This window comes from Saimiri boliviensis, chromosome 2, assembly GCF_048565385.1.
Source record: "Saimiri boliviensis isolate mSaiBol1 chromosome 2, mSaiBol1.pri, whole genome shotgun sequence".
Lineage (NCBI taxonomy): Eukaryota > Metazoa > Chordata > Mammalia > Primates > Cebidae > Saimiri > Saimiri boliviensis.
The window spans coordinates 45,971,232-45,990,013 of NC_133450.1; the positions used below are offsets into that span (position 1 = coordinate 45,971,232).

At 43.2% G+C, this 18,782-nt stretch overlaps 1 long non-coding RNA gene and 1 gene segment (V, D, J or C); one reads left to right on the forward strand and one right to left on the reverse strand.

The window, feature by feature from the left end:
- The window catches only part of LOC120363888 (uncharacterized), a 109,943-nt gene extending 100,973 nt beyond the window's left edge, over window positions 1-8,970 (reverse strand). The window contains exons 1-2 of the long non-coding RNA XR_012516192.1: window positions 8,868-8,970; window positions 7,250-7,367 (exon numbers count right to left, since the gene is read on the reverse strand). This is a non-coding gene — a long non-coding RNA (uncharacterized LOC120363888). The remainder of the gene's footprint in view (window positions 1-7,249; window positions 7,368-8,867) is intronic.
- LOC101043507 (T cell receptor alpha chain MC.7.G5-like) overlaps window positions 1-18,782 on the forward strand; it is a 277,290-nt gene that overhangs the window by 200,374 nt on the left and 58,134 nt on the right.

Here is an 18,782-nt window from a genome sequence, read left to right on the forward strand (position 1 = left end):
GGCTTCCCCAGGATCTCGTGGACCATTTCCCCTGCTATCAGTTGCTGTTGCCTGAAGTATAAGAAATAAAATTTTAAAATAAATTAGAAGATTCTGTAATTCTCCCTAAAATCATAAATGATATATCAAGGCCAAATACTTCCCTTGTATGACTTATCCATATATGAACTCATCCTTATACGATTAGCAGGAATAATCATACCCTGAGCCAGCTAGCAAAGCCCGTGGGGACAGAGACCACCCGGAGAAGGTCCTTGTTCTTCTGAGTCACATAAAGGGAGCCACAGAAGGCAGGAGTGGAACTCAGGTGTATTGAGTTCTAGTCCCAGCTCTGCCTCTACCTGTCTACGTGAACTTGAGCAAATTTACCCCTCAGAGCTTCAGCGTTTTCATCTTTAAAATGAGGGCATTGGCCCTGGCAGTCACCAAGTTCCTTGTAGATCTCACATTCTAGGATGCTAATGTGTAAAACTGTAGAGCTGACCCAAGAGTTATTAGTTTATATCCTCCTGTGCATGTTGCTTGAATTCCTCATTGCCCAGCAAGAAGAAAAGGGAAAACATGCTTCTTCACTCGGGGGTAGCATAATTTCCTGGTTCACTATGTGTGACTCATCAGAGCCTGGAGGTCCATGCCCAGATGCCAACTTGAAATCCAGTTATTATTGCATCTGGGAAAGAGAAAAGTGCTGAAAACAGCCTTTGGGAAACCATCAATTTGGCCAAAAAAATAAAAAAATTTAAAAAGAAGAGGAAGAAGGCTCTGTCTAGTGTGATAACATTTTGTTATCTTATTTATCATCTTCATCCCTGAAATCCACTCTGCTCTCTCCTATATCTGCTCTGAAAGACAGAAGGAGGAAAGCCCTCTCCCAGGCAAGATGGGGCCCCTGTGGGGAACTGAGGGGTGTCTCTCTTAGCAAAGTTGATGCCACATCCCTTTCAATTATGCTGACGCCTCTGGTTTTTGTAAAGGTGCTCACCCCTGTGGGTACCAGGTTAATAGGAAATTGACATTTGGAGCCAACATTAGAGGAATCGGGAAACTCAGCAAATAATATCTGGAATAATTTTTTTTCTATCTGAAAATTGTCAGTGAGAGATTCTCATGTGCCTTAATAAATAGGAACAAAAGATGAATTTTTAATACAATTCAATTTAACAAATATTTATTAAGAGCCTACTGTTTTTCCCATGAATTATCCAAGCCAGTTCCTGAGCAGACATTATCATTGCCTTAAGGGATGTGGGGGGTTGTCAGTGGGCCAGAGATGGGATGAAAAATGACAACAGATTCACCTCTGGGACCAGGACATGGTTAACCACGGTGGCCCCGGGTAAGTAGCTTACCTTCAGAAGAAGATGTGCACAATGGCATGGGTAATCTAAAACACCGGGCAATCAAAAATATTCTTTTATGATTGGCTTTAGGATGCATTTCATTCTTTTGCGGGGAAGGTTTATCTTGCCAATTAAGTATTTTCTTAAGCTGAACTGTAAAATCTACAGGGAGAAAGTATTTTAAGAATTATATGTTTCTGCAATTAGGCTCCCAGCAGTCAGCAAACAAGTGGTACTTTTTGTCTTTCCAGTCATGAAAAAGGGAGCCTGGCATCTCTGGTGGCCCACCAGGGTCTCCCTCCCTGCCTTAGGTCACAAGCACCATAAACCAGCAGGCCGTTTTCTTCTTATAAACGTGTAGAGCACCGTGGACAACAAAAGACCTCCTGCTAGGTTTTCAGGAAATGAGTTCCTTGGAAAGCCACAGAACTTTGGACCACGCTGACACGGTTGGTCCTGCTGTCCTCACGGCCTGAATCTTGGGCTGTATGAGTAGGAGAGGGGCAAGCCTAGGGGATTGTTCACAATGCTGGCCCCCCTTGCATCCCTAATCACGCTAGAAGCATGGCCAGGGTCTGAGAGGAGGAAGTTGCAGCACAGCACTAACAGGGACTTTTGGTTAAGGGACTGGGCACTGTGTGAAGAACACTGAGATGATCAACTTTGGGAAGGGGACTGCGTTAATTGTGAGCCTGGGTGAGTACCTCGACTCCAGAGCTAGCTTTAGCAGAACCCCTCTACACCTAACTCCTGGCAATCACAGGGCTGAAACACTTGGCCAGATAATGAATTCTCTTATCCAGTGAGAAAAGGCTGTGAAGAACAAACCACCTTTCCTACGGGTAAGCAAGAGTCTGTAGTTGATGTAAAGGCGGTAGCTCCTGTGGGAAGGAAGGAAATAAGAAATTTACATTTGGAACGGGGACGCAAGTAAGAGTGAAGCTTAGTAAGTGCTATCTTTAAACCAAAGGTGTCGAGTTATTTGGTTTGGTTTTTGAATTATCTGGAAGTTCCAAAGAAAGAACACTTCTCCCTGAGGATTTGATTGCAAAATTCTGACTTCAAACTTTCAAAAAGATCAAATGTTAAACCAGATAGTAAGCTTGAAAAACTCTATTTCTCTATGTAATAAGCAGAAACCTACTTTTCTTTGTTTGCTTGTTTGTTTTATTTTGTTTAGGAAATAGGAGGATTAGATGCCCTGGTGGTGAGTGGGGAGGGCAGGGACATTTGCACAGCATTTCTGGATAAATTAGATTCAAATAACCAAATCAAAGATTCTCAGCTCAGAAACTAATTAAAGATCTCCTCACTCACCTCTTTAATTTTGCAAATGAAGACAGTGAAACTCAGAGAGGTTATGAACTTGCTCAAGGTCACACAACTGAGCCCGATATCAAGGTCCAGGGCAAAGCCAAGACAGCTCATAGTTCTCACCAGCCCAGACCCAAGGGAGAAAAAAAACCATAGTCCTTGGCCACGGCAGCATCATTTGCATCCCAAACATTCCTTACCCAAGACTTAATGAACTCAGAAAAAAATCCTGAGTTCCAGAGGGAGATAAAATCATCCTGTGCCTGTTGAAAGAAAAACCTAGCTGAAGTAGAACAGTAATTGAACTTGATATTAGGGGAAAGATGCAGTTATCTGCAGACTGAGAGAGGGGCGGAAAAAACAAAATGAAAATGCCAGTCTTGTCTTCAGACAGTGACTCTGACCACACAACACTACCCACAAGTTCTGCATAGCTAATGTCCTTCCCGGTGGGGTTTGTATTCTATGACAGATTGCACCAGCTCTGTGATTGTTTTGGACCATAGAATTTGTATACAGAATTGGCTTGTTGAGCCTTCTGGTGTCTTGAAATGAAAATCGTATCTCTGGACATATCTTCCAGCCCTGAAGCCACAGGCTACTGGAAAGAAAGATACCATCACTTATCCTTCCTCTGAAGCTTAAAAATTGGAGAAAAATTCTAGTTCTTGGGTAGCTCTGAAAAGTTAGGTTCATTAAGCTGACCCCACAGGTTTTTGCAAAGCCCTTCAGCACAGTGTTTAGCAAACCAGTGGCTCTAGATTGACCTTTGGGGAAGGAACACAGCTCACGGTCTATCTTGGTAAGTGGAGGAGAGCATTGAATCCTCTGCCTGAATGTGATCCATCTTATGCCAATGAGTCAAGATATGGCTTCTTGCCCCACCTCTGCCAACATTCAAGTCCTGCCTGGCTCAACAATGCCCATGGATGTGCACGTGTGCAGCGGGATGCCGCTTTCTCTAACCTCTCATGAAACCACTTGCCCCCTTCACCAAACTGCTTGGTGGCTCTTCTGTGCCCTCATGGCCCTGCTAGTTTATCAGTTAGAGGAAGACAAGTGCCCAAGGACTTTCATATTTTTAGGTCATTGTGAAAAGAGGAACATTGGCAGTATGTTTGCCTTCTTGGGAGGAAAATGATAATGATGAGTTATTAATTGATTTCTGTATGCTAGTTGACGTGCTGCACTCCTTCTCTTATCACCTTTAATTCTTATACCAGGTCTGTGAGTTAGGAGCTATTATTATCCTCATTTTATAGAAGGAAAACTTTTACGGCCAGGCGCAGTGGCTCAAGCCTGTAATCCCAGCACTTTGGGAGGCCGAGGCGGGTGGATCCCAAGGTCAAGAGATCGAGACCATCCTGGTTAACATGGTGAAACCTCGTCTCTACTAAAAATACAAAAAATTAGCTGGGCATGGTGGCACGTGCCTGTAATCCCAGCTACTCAGGAGGCTGAGAAAGGAGAATTGCCTGAACCCAGGAGGCAGAGGTTGCGGTGAGCCGAGATCGCGCCATTGCACTCCAGCCTGGGTAACAAGAGCGAAACTCCATCTCAACGGAAAAAAAAAAAAAAAGAAGGAAAACTTTTCTATTTTATATTTTTATAGAAGCACAGAGATGTTGAATAACTTGTTCACAGTGATGAAGTAAGAAAGAGAACCTGGAATTTAATTCTTGGCACTCAAATTCCAGAGCTAAATGCTTTTTTTAGTGAGGGGAGTATGTCTGGAGGGAATGTCCCTGATGCTCTAGTCTCTAAGGTTGCTAAAATAATCCTTAAAGAAGTGTGGTCTCAGCAAGTAAAGCCAGGGTTGATTAACAGGACCACTGTGACCCAGTTACACATTCTTAATCCTTACAACATCATCAAGCAGTAATTGTTTTCCCCACTTTACAAATGGGGAAACTGAGGTGCTGCAAGTTAAGAAACTTGTCCTGGGTTTCAAACTCAAGACTGTCTGACCCCACAGTCTGAGCTCTTTCAAATTAACTGCAGCTGCTGACCAGCTAGATTAACTAATTACTTAATAAGACAACAGCCTAACGTGTTATAAGGTAAGAGAGTCATCAAACTTGTTCCGTAGAGCCTCTCCTTTTTCAGGAATAGCCATTCAATTGTATAATTTTAAGCTTCCCCGGGAATGTGGGTGGAGCCCTAGGTCCCAGCCCGTGGTGGAGGGTCTTGGCAGTATTTGTAAAGCAGTCTGTGGGGGTGTAACTCAGGCGGATCTGAAAAGCTCGTCTTTGGAAAAGGAACGAAACTGACAGTAAACCCATGTAAGTCTGAATAACTATTGCTTCCAAATTTCTTTCCGGAACCCTTATTTCCAAATTTTCAATTCTGTTTTATAACCCAATTCCAAACCACAGCAGTCCCCTTAATGAATTCCAATGCAAACAACTGCTGGTGTCTTCCTGCTACACACAGGTCTCTGCTGTTTGCCCTCACGTGCCATTTTATCTAATAGCTGAGAAAGACGGTGCTAGTGGAGCATTGAGTTAAGGAGTCAGACTGTTCAAAAGCTTAATTCTTTATTATAATTGGTGAGATTTTCCATGGGACTAGGAGAAAATTGATTAACTCTCTGAGCCTCTATTTTCCTCCTCTGTAGAATGGAGGAGGCAGTTCCTGTTCCCGTTTTATCACAGTAGGCATGCTGTGAGGGGATATTGGCACATTTCCAATAAGGTGACAATGAGCGCGAGGAGAAAGGAAAGTCCCAGGTGGTCCATAAATTCTTTCACCAGTCCCAAATTACAAACAGCTGGTTTTATCATGGGGATTCTTAGATGACTAGTAAGCACTTAAGTAAATATCAAGGGGAGTTTGGGCAACGGAGTTTTTGTAGACTCTCGTGTCATTGTGCGATACTGGAGCCAGTAATAAGCTGACATTTGGAAAAGGAACAGCTCTGAGTGTTAGCCCAGGTATGTTTTAATGGACGTTATTTGTTTCCAAACATAAGCCACCATCCTTAGAAATTCTGTGAAATATAACTGAATCTCCTGTCCATTATTAGCGTCTTTCACCATGGGCCTTTTGGAGAAAATGACAATGTGGGCAGGCCCTGACTGCAGCCCCTTTGGGACTGTTTCTTTAACACCTTTAAGTACTCGGGAATGTTAAGTGTGTTTTTGTTAATGTTGGAGATATGTGTCTGACGAATGGAATCTGAATTGAAGTTTTAGTGTGTAGGGGCAGAAAGCATTTAGAAAGGACAAAGGAAAGGACAGATTAGACTAAAATACATACCAATGGCTGGGAGTATACAGTGCAACCTGATCCAAAGGGAACAGTGAGGCGGAGCCTGCTGATATAAACAACTGAGCCAGCACTCCATGTCCGCTGACTTGTCTTCCCAAAGCTTCCATATTGGTGTAATTAGGGAAAGAATTGTCCAGTCCCCGTAACTCAAAACCTTGGAGCCAAGCTAAATCGCGTAAAGCCATGTAAGACTTTCTGGTACTGACACTGATGACAAGCTGATATTTGAGGGAAAATGTAAGATTGAAAGGAAATATTCATATTAGTCAGAAAGACCATGAACTTCTGAAAATATGTCCCAGGATGCTGTTAACTGTTGTGTTTCTAACTGGGTTCTCATGGAACATTTTCATCTCCACCTTGTCTGAGCTTTCTGCCTCAGAGAAGCCCCTTTTGATACCCACTCACTTCTGTGTCCCTCATTGAAAAGGTGGCAACTGAGCTTGGAAGTGTGAGAGAAGGATTCCTTAATCCAAATTCAGTACTAAGGAGGATATTTTAAGTGTTGCTCCGCCGTTCTCAAAACAAACCTAATTTCAATTAACTTGAATGTAGTTGACATTTTGTTCCATAAGGGAATCTCTGTTTTCTATGTTAATGGAAGCTCATTCCAAACAATTGTTTGGGGTTTAACTTTTGCTCATAATTCCCGAAAGATACCAACTATTCAATGAGTATCTCAAAATAAAACTACTTTCATGATCAAATTATTATCCCCATTAGAAAGACTAGAATCAGAATGTCCTAGCAGTGTGTGAGCTCCATGCGACCTTCCTAAAGTTCCTCATGCCTAAAACAGCGTAAGAGAGAAAAGTATTTCCATGCTAACCTGTGTGTCCATTGGCTAATAAGGGTCTAAAGAGCAGGTGAGTCAGCTGCTGTATTTCCAAACTGGATTGGACATTTAGAGTCCTCCAGATACTAAAAATGATAATTAGGAAAAGCACACACAATTCTACTTTTATTTATAATTCTCATCTTTCCCAAAGAACTGTTATAAATTCTCTCCCAAAGGTGTTATATTCATTCTTCTTTTGGTTCCTCTATTCGTGATGTGTACTGAGATGAAATATTGGTTGAGATTCAAAAACCCCTTGAGATTTAACTTAAGCTTTCCTGTCAGAGAGATTCTAAGCACTAAAAGATGGGAAGTTGATATTTGGGAACTAGATTAAAAAGAAAATCCAAATTAATCCCAAGGAGCAAGGCTCAATAGAGAGTTATTTATACATAGCATGTCCACCCTGCAAGCCTAGTTGCTCAGTTGACTGGAATGCCCCTATCTTAGTCTTTCCTGGAAGAATAATAAGTTGTTTGCCCCATACCTGTCTTGAGAAATGTCAGCCTCCAGACCTAAACACTCCTTGTGATTTGGTTTATTTCTGTAGAGTTTATTATTATACACAGTGTTCTGGAAGTAATAGAAAAGTGCATTAGAAGCTCCTGCAAATGGAAATGAAATGTAAATTTAGATTGTAAATACATGACTGCAGTAAATAGATAGCAAGAAAAAGGATGAAGAGATTAGAAATTTGCCACATTTCTCTAACCCTAATGGGGATGTTTCTATAAATAGTTTAAAACTATTGAAGACGAAAGGGGAGGAGGAAGGAGAACAGGGGCAAACAGATTTTCTCCTAATCCTTTTCATTTGGTAAAATTGGAAATAGTTTTTCAATCAAATTTCCCTGAGCAGAGGAAGAAATCATGTCTGACGCTGAAGTTCCTATAGGTAGGAGTCTCTAGAATTGATTTTGAGGTTGGCCCCCTGTTAGTGGCAAGTGCTGGTAATGCCTTTGTTGGGGGAACGGGCTGAGCACAAAAATAAATCCAAGTAAGTGTGGAGGGACAAGAAGATCTCACGGCCGCAGGATTTCCCCTGGATTTTCTGCATCGCCTTTTCACCTTTCCTGTCTTAGCACCACAAATTAGGTCTCAGATGAGCAGGCCCTCGCAGTCAAACCAGGAATTTTGAGAAGGAAGCCAGATTAACTTCACTCAGGAGACCTAGTGTACTCTGACTTTAAAAATTCTTTTAATCCAGCTGTTTGTAGGGAGAGCTCTGTAAAAGCTGAAAGAAAGGTTTTTTTAAAAAAAGTTAAAATTCTGTGGGTGAAAATAAAAATGTTAAATATTTGATTGGCAAGGAAACTGAAAAACCTGGACCATGTCTAAAGGAGGCTTTGTGAAGGAGAAAATGAGCAGCCCAAGGAGACTTTGTCCTAAACTTATCTGGTTAGTGAAATTTGGGCCATTCTCTGCCACAGGCTTGGGCTGCTAGGAAGGCAGATCAGGCGTCTTCCTCAGAGGGGAGAGGTGGGGCCTCGTTGGCAGTTTCTGTAAAGCCATGTGCTGTGGTGTAACTCAGGGAACCCAGAAGCTGGTATTTGGGCAAGGAACCAGACTGACCATCAACCCAAGTAAGTTTGAAAGGGGGAAGCCACATGTGGCTGGCTACTGTCTTTTCCTTTCTGGGTCATGTCCTGCAAGCTCTCCTTGAGGGACATATACTCATTTTGCATAGTCCTTTATAGAGGAGCAGACCCGGAAAGGCAGGAAAGCTCCCAAATTTCTACCTTTAAACACATCCCTGTAAAAAAAACTCTTGCTTCCCTCCCCTTCTACAGTTTCCAGTAAATCAGAATCCAGTGAGTTGATAAGAGCAATTTCAATGAAAAAAAAAAGCAGAGAAATAGTTACCCCAACAAGTGCAAAAAGTAGAAACTGAGTACCAGCCAGGGGAAGACAATTAAGAAAGAATAAAAGAAAGAAAGAAATGGATTACTGGAACTATGATGGCCGCTTAGTCACAAAGAAAACAAAAATTTTAAACTAAAAAAACTTTAAAGATAGATATACACACACATATAAGTGTGTGTGTGTGTGTGTGTGTGTGTGTGTGTGTATCAGGGCTACATTCCCCTCTGGAAGCCCAGCACCCACCTACAGCAGCTGCCTGGACTTATTATCAAATAACCTATCAACCTGTAGTTTAACGAACAGTTGAGCAATCGAGATCATATTGACCCCCAGGACCCTCCGCAAAGAGCAGCTTCTGTTCGTGTTTCTGTAAAGCCTTCCATGGCTGTGAGAATAGTGGAGGTGGCAACTATAAAGTGACATTTGGAAAAGGAACTCTCTTAACTGTGAATCCAAGTAAGTTTGAAGGGAGTTGGGGAATGGGGGATTCAATCACTTCTTTAAATTACTTGCCCCTCCAAAACACCCCAGCTTAGGTTCCAAATCTAATGTTTGTGCTGGGGGGATATGGTGCCCATCAGAGGGATTAGAACTGCATTGTACAAAGACTAAATTATTTTCAGCCTAAAACATTCCTATCGTACATCTTAAACAGGATTATTGGTGCAAGGAGCAAAATTGAATACAGAATCCTGAGGGATCCAGCTAAGGGTCAGGAAGTGTTTGCCAAAAAGATAAAGAGGCAATTGGCATATTGTGACTCTGAAAACACAGTAGACCAAATACAAATTTTCCAGACTTAGATACTAACACTTCTCTTAAATTTATTGCCTGAAGTAATGGGACCCTGCAATTGCATTAACTAATGCTGAAAATTCTATAAGCGGGCTCCTTTTCTTCTTTTACCTTCACTTTCTCTCTCTGAAAAGAACTGTTCTCAATCCCCAGTGCAGTAACTGAGGTCCCGTGGGTGGAACTGTCTGGTTAACTCAGGCAGCACATTTAACCCCACTTTTTCCTTGGTTACCAGAATAATGGATTCAGCCTCCACTTTACTTAGTTCACCTGAGAAGGGGAAAATTCATCTGTCCTCTGAGTCGTGAGAATAGAGCAGCACATTCTCTCCTTCAAATATACACCCACCCTTCCCTAATGGTAATGTGTGAGTACTTAGAAAAGTTTTTAAATGTTAGTTATAAAAGTAAGGCACTGTGGTTGCTATTGACACTACTTGAAAATCTGTGCTGCTGTTGGACTTCTGAAATGGTGCTTTAAACTGAGGCTGGAGAAAACTGACTTGTAAAAATCAGGGAAAATGAAAATGGGAAAAACCTGTCAAAGGGCTCCAGTCTCCTAAGTGCCCTGATGTTGAGTAAAGGCCAGCTGCCCCAGTTTTACTTACTCAGATCTTCTTTCTGTGATTAACAAGAAATGCACACTGGGAAAGGGTACTTTGAAAAATACAGCCCAAGCAATATTCATAAAAAGACTGGCACTGGTGGCCAGGTGAGTGGTAAAGGATTCAGTGCCACCATGCATGCAGCATTGAGGGAGTTAATGCAGACTTGCTAGCAGACGGCTTGGAATGTTCTGGGATAGGCCCTGCCTGAAGAACATGCAGTGTGGTTAGCCATGAAGCTCCCATGCGCAGAAGTGCCTTGCTCAGCAGGGACAGAATCAGCACATCTGTGACAACAGCAACAATGAATAATCTATATTGTTGTTAAATCCCAGGCATTCAGCAGTCTCCCCTGAGGCCTTATTGAATTAAAGCTTCAAGGGGATTCGTATGAACATCCCAGGAGACTCAACACTCAGTCACTTTTTGGAGGCTGGGCAGCCAAGGCTAGGGACCAGACAGTAGGCTTTTTTCTTTGGTTTCTTACTGGAAACACACTGGGGCAGGGCTGTGCGGTGGGTTTTCAGGAATGCAGAGAAGCTGGAGCCCCTCTCATCACTTGGTCAGCCTCTTAGGGGACTGAGAACCGTAACAATCCCTTTACTTTAAAACGTTGACAAGGTCAGGGAGTTTGACAGCCTAACTAGGCAAAGAAAACATCTGTGCAAGGCTAGCATTCATCCAGAGCTCTGGACAGTAATTGTGTGCCAGATTCCCCATGCAGTGGACTCCTCGGCTGCAGGAACTACATGGCAAGGCTGGAGTCCAAGGAACACGTGATTAAATTCTATTTTCCTGCAGTAAGTGGAACACAGAGATTATTGCCACAGCAACACTTTAGTGCCTGTCTGTTTGAGGGCCTCAGCTGAGGGCAGGCATCTGGTTTTGCTTACGTCCTGTGGAGGCTGAAAAGAGGGTGGGAAGTTCTTTAGACAGTGAATATAGTGAAACAATGAAGAGATAGGGAGTGTAGTTTGAATCCCTGACTACCGTCCTTTAAAAAATGAGTACATCTTAGCTAAATAATAGCCTCTTTCTCTCACCCTTTTCATGATAGTAAGCAAGCTAAAACTTTAACCCTTTGTAATAAGTGGTTGCTTGAAGAGATGACAAACAGGCTAGCATCAATTCAGTCAAAAAAAAAAGTCTGAGTTTAAAAACTGAATTCAATTAAAGAAATATCTGTTTTTCATACCCTTTGGGGATAGGGTTTGATCATCACCACGTAATGAAACTGCCTGGATTTTGCTCTTAATATTTTTTGGTGACATCCAGACACAGCCAGGGAGACTCCCAGGATTCCTGTGGTTGTGTTTGTCGGCAACAGAAGCATTGTTTGGTCAAGAGATGAAATTTACAGGAACCCAAGTAAATGTGCAAAAGCCTGCCTCTAACAGAGACCTCACTTAACCCTACCACTGTGGCCACTGAGCTGCTCTGTGAGGTCAGAACACCTCAGGTGAGACTGTGGAGTGACCAGATGTCCTGGTTTTCCTGGGATTCAAGGGTTTTTCAGGACAAAGGTTTTGCTTTGCTAAGCCCAGAATGATCCCCAGAATAGTTAATCACCATAACAAGGCACAGACATAAACTTTTTTCTGTGAACTACTACTTACATTTGACCAGATTCAAGACTGACAAAAAAAAAAAAAAAAAAAAAAAAAAGCTACGTTGTGTGAAAGCTCAGTTCAATGTGCCCATCATTATATTTCTCATGCTAGAGCATGAAGGGAAGCTCAGGAGATGGTGTTTCATGAGGCTGCAGTCTAAACCTCATCTAATTCTAGTCACCAAAAAGCTGAACGCTCTCCTCCTGTCTCCTTGTAATCAATTCATTGTCATCAGAAATATGTGACACCTTGAGGGGAGGGTAGGACATGTCTTGAAAACTGATCAGAGAAATTGTCCTGAAAATGATGCTGTAAAATGGAAATGAGACCTTTAGAAAGAGATGCTGAACGTGAGAAAGCAGTAAGCCTCAGACAAAAACCAGAGGAACTAGAGAGATACAGGAGGCAGGAGGCTGGCCCTGGGGGGACGTGGCAGGTCAGTGTCCCAGGACCAGAGGTGGAAATGGTCTTCTGACCTTTGGTGGGAAGTGAGCCTCACAGATCCAGGTCCCTTTGGGTGAGTTTCCTCTCCCCAGAATTAAAAGAGGAGGAAGTCTGTGGGCTTCAGAAGTACCCCTGGGGTTCTTGTAAAGGCCTCCACTGCAGTGCTAACACTGGTGGTGCTGGCTTTGGAAAGCTGACATTTGGACAAGGGACCATCTTGACTGTCCATCCAAGTAAGTGTAACAGGAAGTTACAGTATACAGCAGTATACTGGAAATTCTGAAATTTCACCCCAGTGTCAGGTTTTAAAGAACCAGATCTTGCTTGAAGTTAAGTGGTGTCCTCTGAGGTCCTCTCTTCTTTAATCTCAGCATTCACAGATTTCCTTTTGGACCCTGAGTCGTTAGGTCTGTCTCCCTGCTGTGAGTACAGCTGACCTTGACCCTGGAAAGTCAGAATCTTTCCTGCTTTCAGAATCTTCCCTGGAGGCGATGCCTTAACTTTTTTGAAGGGGAGGTCACCCTTTCCAAATGACTCCCCTGGGTAACCCATTCTGTTTAGTAGCATTCCCTGTCAGAAAGTCCTTCCTTACATCAATCTTAAATTATTCTTGGCCGTTTCCACCAGTATCATCCACAATAAAGAGGAAAATTGAGAGCAGGGTTTGAATAGGTATGTGGTATTTAGTTCAGAATGGGTTCTAAATGAAAGCGGAGAGGGAAAAAATGAAAACTAAATGGGAATCTGGGGTCTTATTTCAGATCCCTCTACGTTTCCTGTCTGTTGTTGCCTTTTGCTTCTATAGATGCAAAACTACAAAGAGAGAGAGTGGGGAGAGACAGCATAGACAGAAATAAACATTCACTGTGTCCATTCCCTATCGCTGAAACCAACAGGCAAGGGATTACAATTAATTCCAGAGTTTCAGATAAACACGGCTTAATACCTTTCTCCTCATGGTGACTTGTATCCTGGCTGATAATTAGAGCAGATAGAAAGATTTGGCTTTGGTGTTTTGCTGCTGCACCCCGCTGGGAAGAGACAGAAACTTGACTGTTTTTTAAGATTCATAAAGTTCCTTCTGTCAGTCGTTGTAAAACTCCCTGAAGCAAGATGATGCATGACAGCTCTGGGAAGCTGATATTTGGAAAGGGGACACAACTAACCATGAAGCCACGCAGGCTGGAAAGACCCAAACTCACAGTGTCCCTTAGGTACTTTTGCTCCCTTCCCCGTTTCAGGCCTTTTGGTGCATTCCTGTAGGGGTTCTAAGGGAGTCCAATGGAAATGGATTAAAGAGAGTCTGGAGCCCCGTGGGTGCTCAGAAATGATAAAGGAATGAGAGACAGAAAGGAAACAAAGCTGAAAAGCAGGAATATGTCTTTCACTGCAGCTTGTTAAGACTGAGGTGGGAGATGGGTGTCAGAGAAGGGCATCAGCCCTCCAGTTGCTATTGCAGAACAGTTTTCCTAGGATCGCCATCAAGGGCAGTGTCTTTTTATGCCAAAGGGATGAGTCCAGTCCCTGTATTTGTGGAGTAGCTGCCCTTGTGCAGACATAGTTGGTCAGGCAGCTAGCACAATCGCAGTTCAGTGTGTATGGAGAAGGACACCTGAAACCTCCACCTGTATCTGCTCCATTCAGTGACAACGTAAATTCATGCCAGGTGGGTGTGGATTTGGACTTTGCCAGTGCCACTCTAAGGCTGAATGTTGAGTTGTTGTGATCATCTTAATGTGTGAGATGTCTCCAAGTGAAGTCTGGTTCTAATGAGCAGGGTACAGGTTGGACCGATATTGCCCATTTTCTGTTGTGTTTCCCAAGCCCAGCAGTGTGGGAGCCAACACTGAGAGACTGACATTTGAGCTAGGGATCCTACTGACTGAAATATGCCGAAGGGATCTGAAAGGCCAAAACTGCCTTCAGAGCTCAGCCTTTGTTGTTAGCTCTTTGGCAGTTGTCATTTCAACAAAATGCATCCACTTAGAAAGGTCAGCTCTTCATTAGCCAGACAAATGAGAACAACATATTGACCAGAGATAAGGAGTTGGGAGCCCAGATCTCAGCCTCTGAGAGCCTGGCATTTCCAGTTCTTTAATCACGGGAGCCGGTGAGCATATGCTGTCTCAGAGAAAGCAGATCAATGGTGCCTGAGGACCTGGTGTCACCAAGCTAGGGCTTAGAGACAGAAATGAGATGCAGATGGGGATGTTGTGTGGATTGGGGAATAATAGAGAAGGGAGGAGAAAACAGGGAGTTCAATGATGCTTTTTAAAACCTGCAGCATGTAAGAAATTGTAATGACACAAAGGTGAAGAAATATATATTGTATAGATTCCTAGCAAGTTTCCTAACATTCCCAACAGAATCTGGCCTCACTGTGGCTTGAACTCACAGATCCTATAGGTAATGCTGAATGATACCTGAGGTGCCTTTTGAAGTGGCATCAAGACAGATTGGGCTCTAAGATCTTTGAGAGTCACCTGTCAGTTATTGTAAAGGTTTGGATGGCTGTGTGACAACCTCCAACAACAAGCTGACGTTTGGGCCAGGAACAAGCTTATCAGTCATTCCAAGTAAGTCTCCCTGGGATGCTGCCTGTGGAGTGCGGTGGGGCTGACAGTCTCATGCATTAGGGCTTTTAAACGACTGTGCAGATGGCATGGTGATTGAGGACACAAAATTGAGAGAATCGAGATACACTGGCTCTGATCGGATAAAAAAGGTCACAGAATAGCAAACATAGGCTTAGTCCTTAAAAGGTAGCACAGGTATCATGGGACTTGAACATGGCAATTTGAAAGACAACCTGGGGTCTATCAGCACGTTCTAACTGCACATGGGGGACAAAAAGGGGTGGGGCAATAAGCAATGGACATTGCGTGATTGGGGGTGCTAGGAAAATGAGGAAGGTCAGAAAGAAGAAAGGTGATCGGAGCCTCATTTGGGGTTAATCTAGAGAAGATGAATTGTTCCAGAAGTTTCACAAAGAAATATAAAGTCCAGAGATGTAATAAGGAGTCCTGATTAAAATCCACTTCAGAATCATACGATCATCAGGAGAGAAATTAAATCTTAAAAGAAAATGAATTTTTTAAACGCCCAAGCACAAAACAAATGGATCTACACCTTTAATTAGACAGCAAGCAGCACAAGATGCACGTTAGCCTTCCTTTTAATCCCTTCTCGGGAGGAATCAGTGCCTCCAGCTGCACATGGTCACAGCTGCTCTAAGCCCCAGAGCTCCTTCCCAGTAATAAGCTTCCTTCTGCGCCTGCACGGGGGAAGGAGATGCCTTCCTGTCTGCCTACCTGCCTGCCTGCCCGCCTGCCCGCCCGCCCGCCCGCCCGCCCGCCTATCTGCCTGCCTGCCTGCCTGCCTGCCTGCCTACCTGCTGGTCTGCCTTTCAGTCCGTCACTTGGTAGGGCCCCGGGTGTAAGCTCTGTCTGTTTTGTCTAAACCAACAAAAACCAGGCTGTCTCTTCTGCCTGGTTTTTGTTGAGCTTTCTTTCACAGTGGAACACTGGTCACCAAAAGTTCTATTTTGGGACAGGGACAAGCTTGACAGTCATTCCAAGTAAGTCAAAGAAAATTTTCCATCACCATTGTGTTGAACAAACCCTTTAAAATGCAGAAAGAACTGTCAAAGTCTGCTACTCTATTTCTCTGCTTCTAGGTATACCTTTATCTGGAGCAGAGTAAAGACCACCCCCCCCCCCGACACACACCAAGAATGATTTATGCCTGGACAGGTCTTAATTTCCCTGCCTGAACACTCCTGAAGTTGGGGGGCAGGTGATGTCATTTACAGCTGGCCTTTCTAGCTCACCCCCACATCTGCACCAGCCAGAGAAGCTGGGCCCTTTGTGGCACAAGCCTCAGGAGCAGAGAATGGAAGGACACTCTTAGAGGAGAGGGACCAGGAGGCTGGAAGGGAAATGAAGTAACTTGAGAGAAAACTGAATATGGGATGGTGTAAAAGGATGAGAAAACAACGGCGGGTCCACACTCGCTCTTGTGTTTAGACCTAAGGGATGCACTGATACCAGCTGGAGAGAGAAAAAGGATCTGTTCTCTCTGAAGAAAACTTTGGCAGAAAAATCAAAACAGATCGCACATGTCAAGTCTCTCCTAATTACAGCCTTTCATCCCAGTTTCTCTCAGTTGTTCCAGCAGGAAATGGTAGGAAAGGGTCGCTGGTGCCTTCGATGTTGTGGATCCATTGAAGAAAGGGGATTTGCAAGAAATGGGGCAGGGGCTTGCAGTAGTCTGGAGAGTTTAGAATGATGATTTTTTGCAATGACTTAGAACACTGTGTATCTAGCTCTGGATATGAGAAATTAACCTTTGGGACTGGAACAAGACTTAACCATTATACCCAGTAAGTTCTTCATCCTTGGTTAGGAAATCAGCCTGCATAAGATTCTGGGGGGTCATAGTAGACATGTAGGCTTAGAGAATTTCCATCTGTCCTTGTTCATAACTGGTAGAGGCAGGTGGCAGCCAAATATCTAAGTTTTCCAGGGGAACTCCAGTCCTGACTATTTAATTCAAAACTAGAAAATATTATTCACAATTCTGTTTTTGCTGCTACCGTCAGTGCAAATGTGGCATATGAAGAGAATTCAGGCATAATTACTGCATCTTCACTTTTATCTTGTGTGATAAGTTTAACTTTGAGTGCTGCAAGTGTTTGGAAGAAATGGTAGAAACATAGAATATCAAAGAGACAAGCAAACCAGGAGACCCAGAAAGGCGGGCAGACAGAACGTCGGGCAGTATAATTTTACAAAACTAATCCAGTGTTGTGTCTCTCTCTGCAAATGGCAAGGTATCTGGAAAGGTGCTAAGCGCTAGTGTTCTGGGTGGGGCAGGATTATCTAAATAGAAGACTGATCTCGGGGAAAGTTTGCACTTGGAAATCTCTGGGTTGTTTTTTGTCTTTTATTTTTCCAATGAAGTTTAGTGTGGCAGCCCATCTGAATTTAGTTAATTACAATTTGGGTGAGGCACAAAATTAACTGTTAAAAACAACTATGCCTGAGATTAGGTAGATAGATAGATACTGAATATATAGACACAGCGTAGAAGAATGTGAGAAACATGGGCAAGTAGATTTTTTTTTGCACCTGCAATTAAATGCTATGGAAAATTTGAATATGTTCGCTTTGTAACCAAAGGCAACCACACAAAATAGAATGGAAAGCATACTTGCAAGAGCAAGAACTGGAGGTATGGAGCCTTTCTATCTTAACCACTCAATCACCTAGAAGAATCTTTTTTTCTTTTTTGCTGCGTTAGAAATTAAAGGCATGAGTGCTGAGGATTTGGGTAGGTCAGACTTTTATAATGACAATTACATTACAAAACACCTCTCAGCTAGGCTGGATAAAGCACTTTTAAACATCAAAGTCTTTTTCTTCTCTCTGGATCAGGTAGAAAAATAGTGTCTCCTCACTCTGATCTAGGTACAGGGAGCTCAGAGTTCCAGACTTACAAAGTGAGACGGCAACAGAGCTGAGCTGTGGGACCTGGGGACCCAGTGACGGCCAATCTGCTTCCTCCCACAAGTGCTATAAGTAGCCATAACCCAGGAACTGTTCCCAAGTGAGAATGTTAACACCTGCAGGGAAAATTCCACTTCCACTAAGAGCAAGTCAACATAAGAATGCCTTATCCAGCAAGGGGCAGTCAGAGGGGCTTTAAACCAAATCAGAGCCCCAAATATTTGAAAACTTGATGTGGAAGCCAGCTATAATAAGTTCGCTTTCCAAGCAGGGCTTCCAGAAGCTGTTGGTGGTTGGTAGTTGCTAACGGTTTTGAAACTAGAGGACATCACAGCAGAGTGGAATTATTTGGAACAGCGGGCTACGATTAGAATTAATGAGATGAAGGAAAATCCTGGCTAGATGACTAGAAAAGTCCTGAAAGAAAAGATACAGTAAACCTTGGGGGAGCTGTGGCATTTATCCTAGTCCAAGCAGCAAAGAGCAGACACAAGGCAAATTCCAATAAACAATCGGCCTTTTTACTTTTACAAGTTTCTGCAATTATTACTATGTCTTCGGCTTCTTGGCCAAATATCAACAGGTCCTAAATGCAAAGTGGAACAGTCCTCTGTTTCCAGAACCAAGTAACTCAGCCCCACCCCACACACCATCCGTGCTCAAGCACTGTTTTTGTAGAGGAGTTTGATGCTGTGTGAACTATGGAAACCAGCTGGTCTTTGGCTCAGGAACCATTCTGAGAGTCAAGCCTTGTGAGTATAAAACACACTCGAGTCTCAGTCTGGGTTTCATTGCATATTAAATAAACTTTTTCTGGCTGAGAAGTATTTGATTCTAAAGAAAGGACAAGTGAGATTCCAGGTGCAACACAAGCATTTCATTAGTGTGATTCCTTAAGAATTTCCATGTGTTGCCTTTGAGGTGTTAATCACATCCATTCACTGGTGAGATCCACGGTTTTAAAATTGACTTAAATTTGGGGGGGTGGGGAAGCATCTCTGTGGGCCACAGTGCTTGCTGTTTGGGTGTCTAGACTTCCAAAATGGAAATCTCAATCTGTAGTTTTGAGCTTGGAGATTTATCCCAAGCCTGTGACTTAGAGATGTGGAAGAAAAGCTGCACACTGCTGGGCTTTGTAGGTCATTTCTGGGATCCGTGTCATGAAAAAGCCTGGGTAGACGGGTTGGTGAGGAGACAC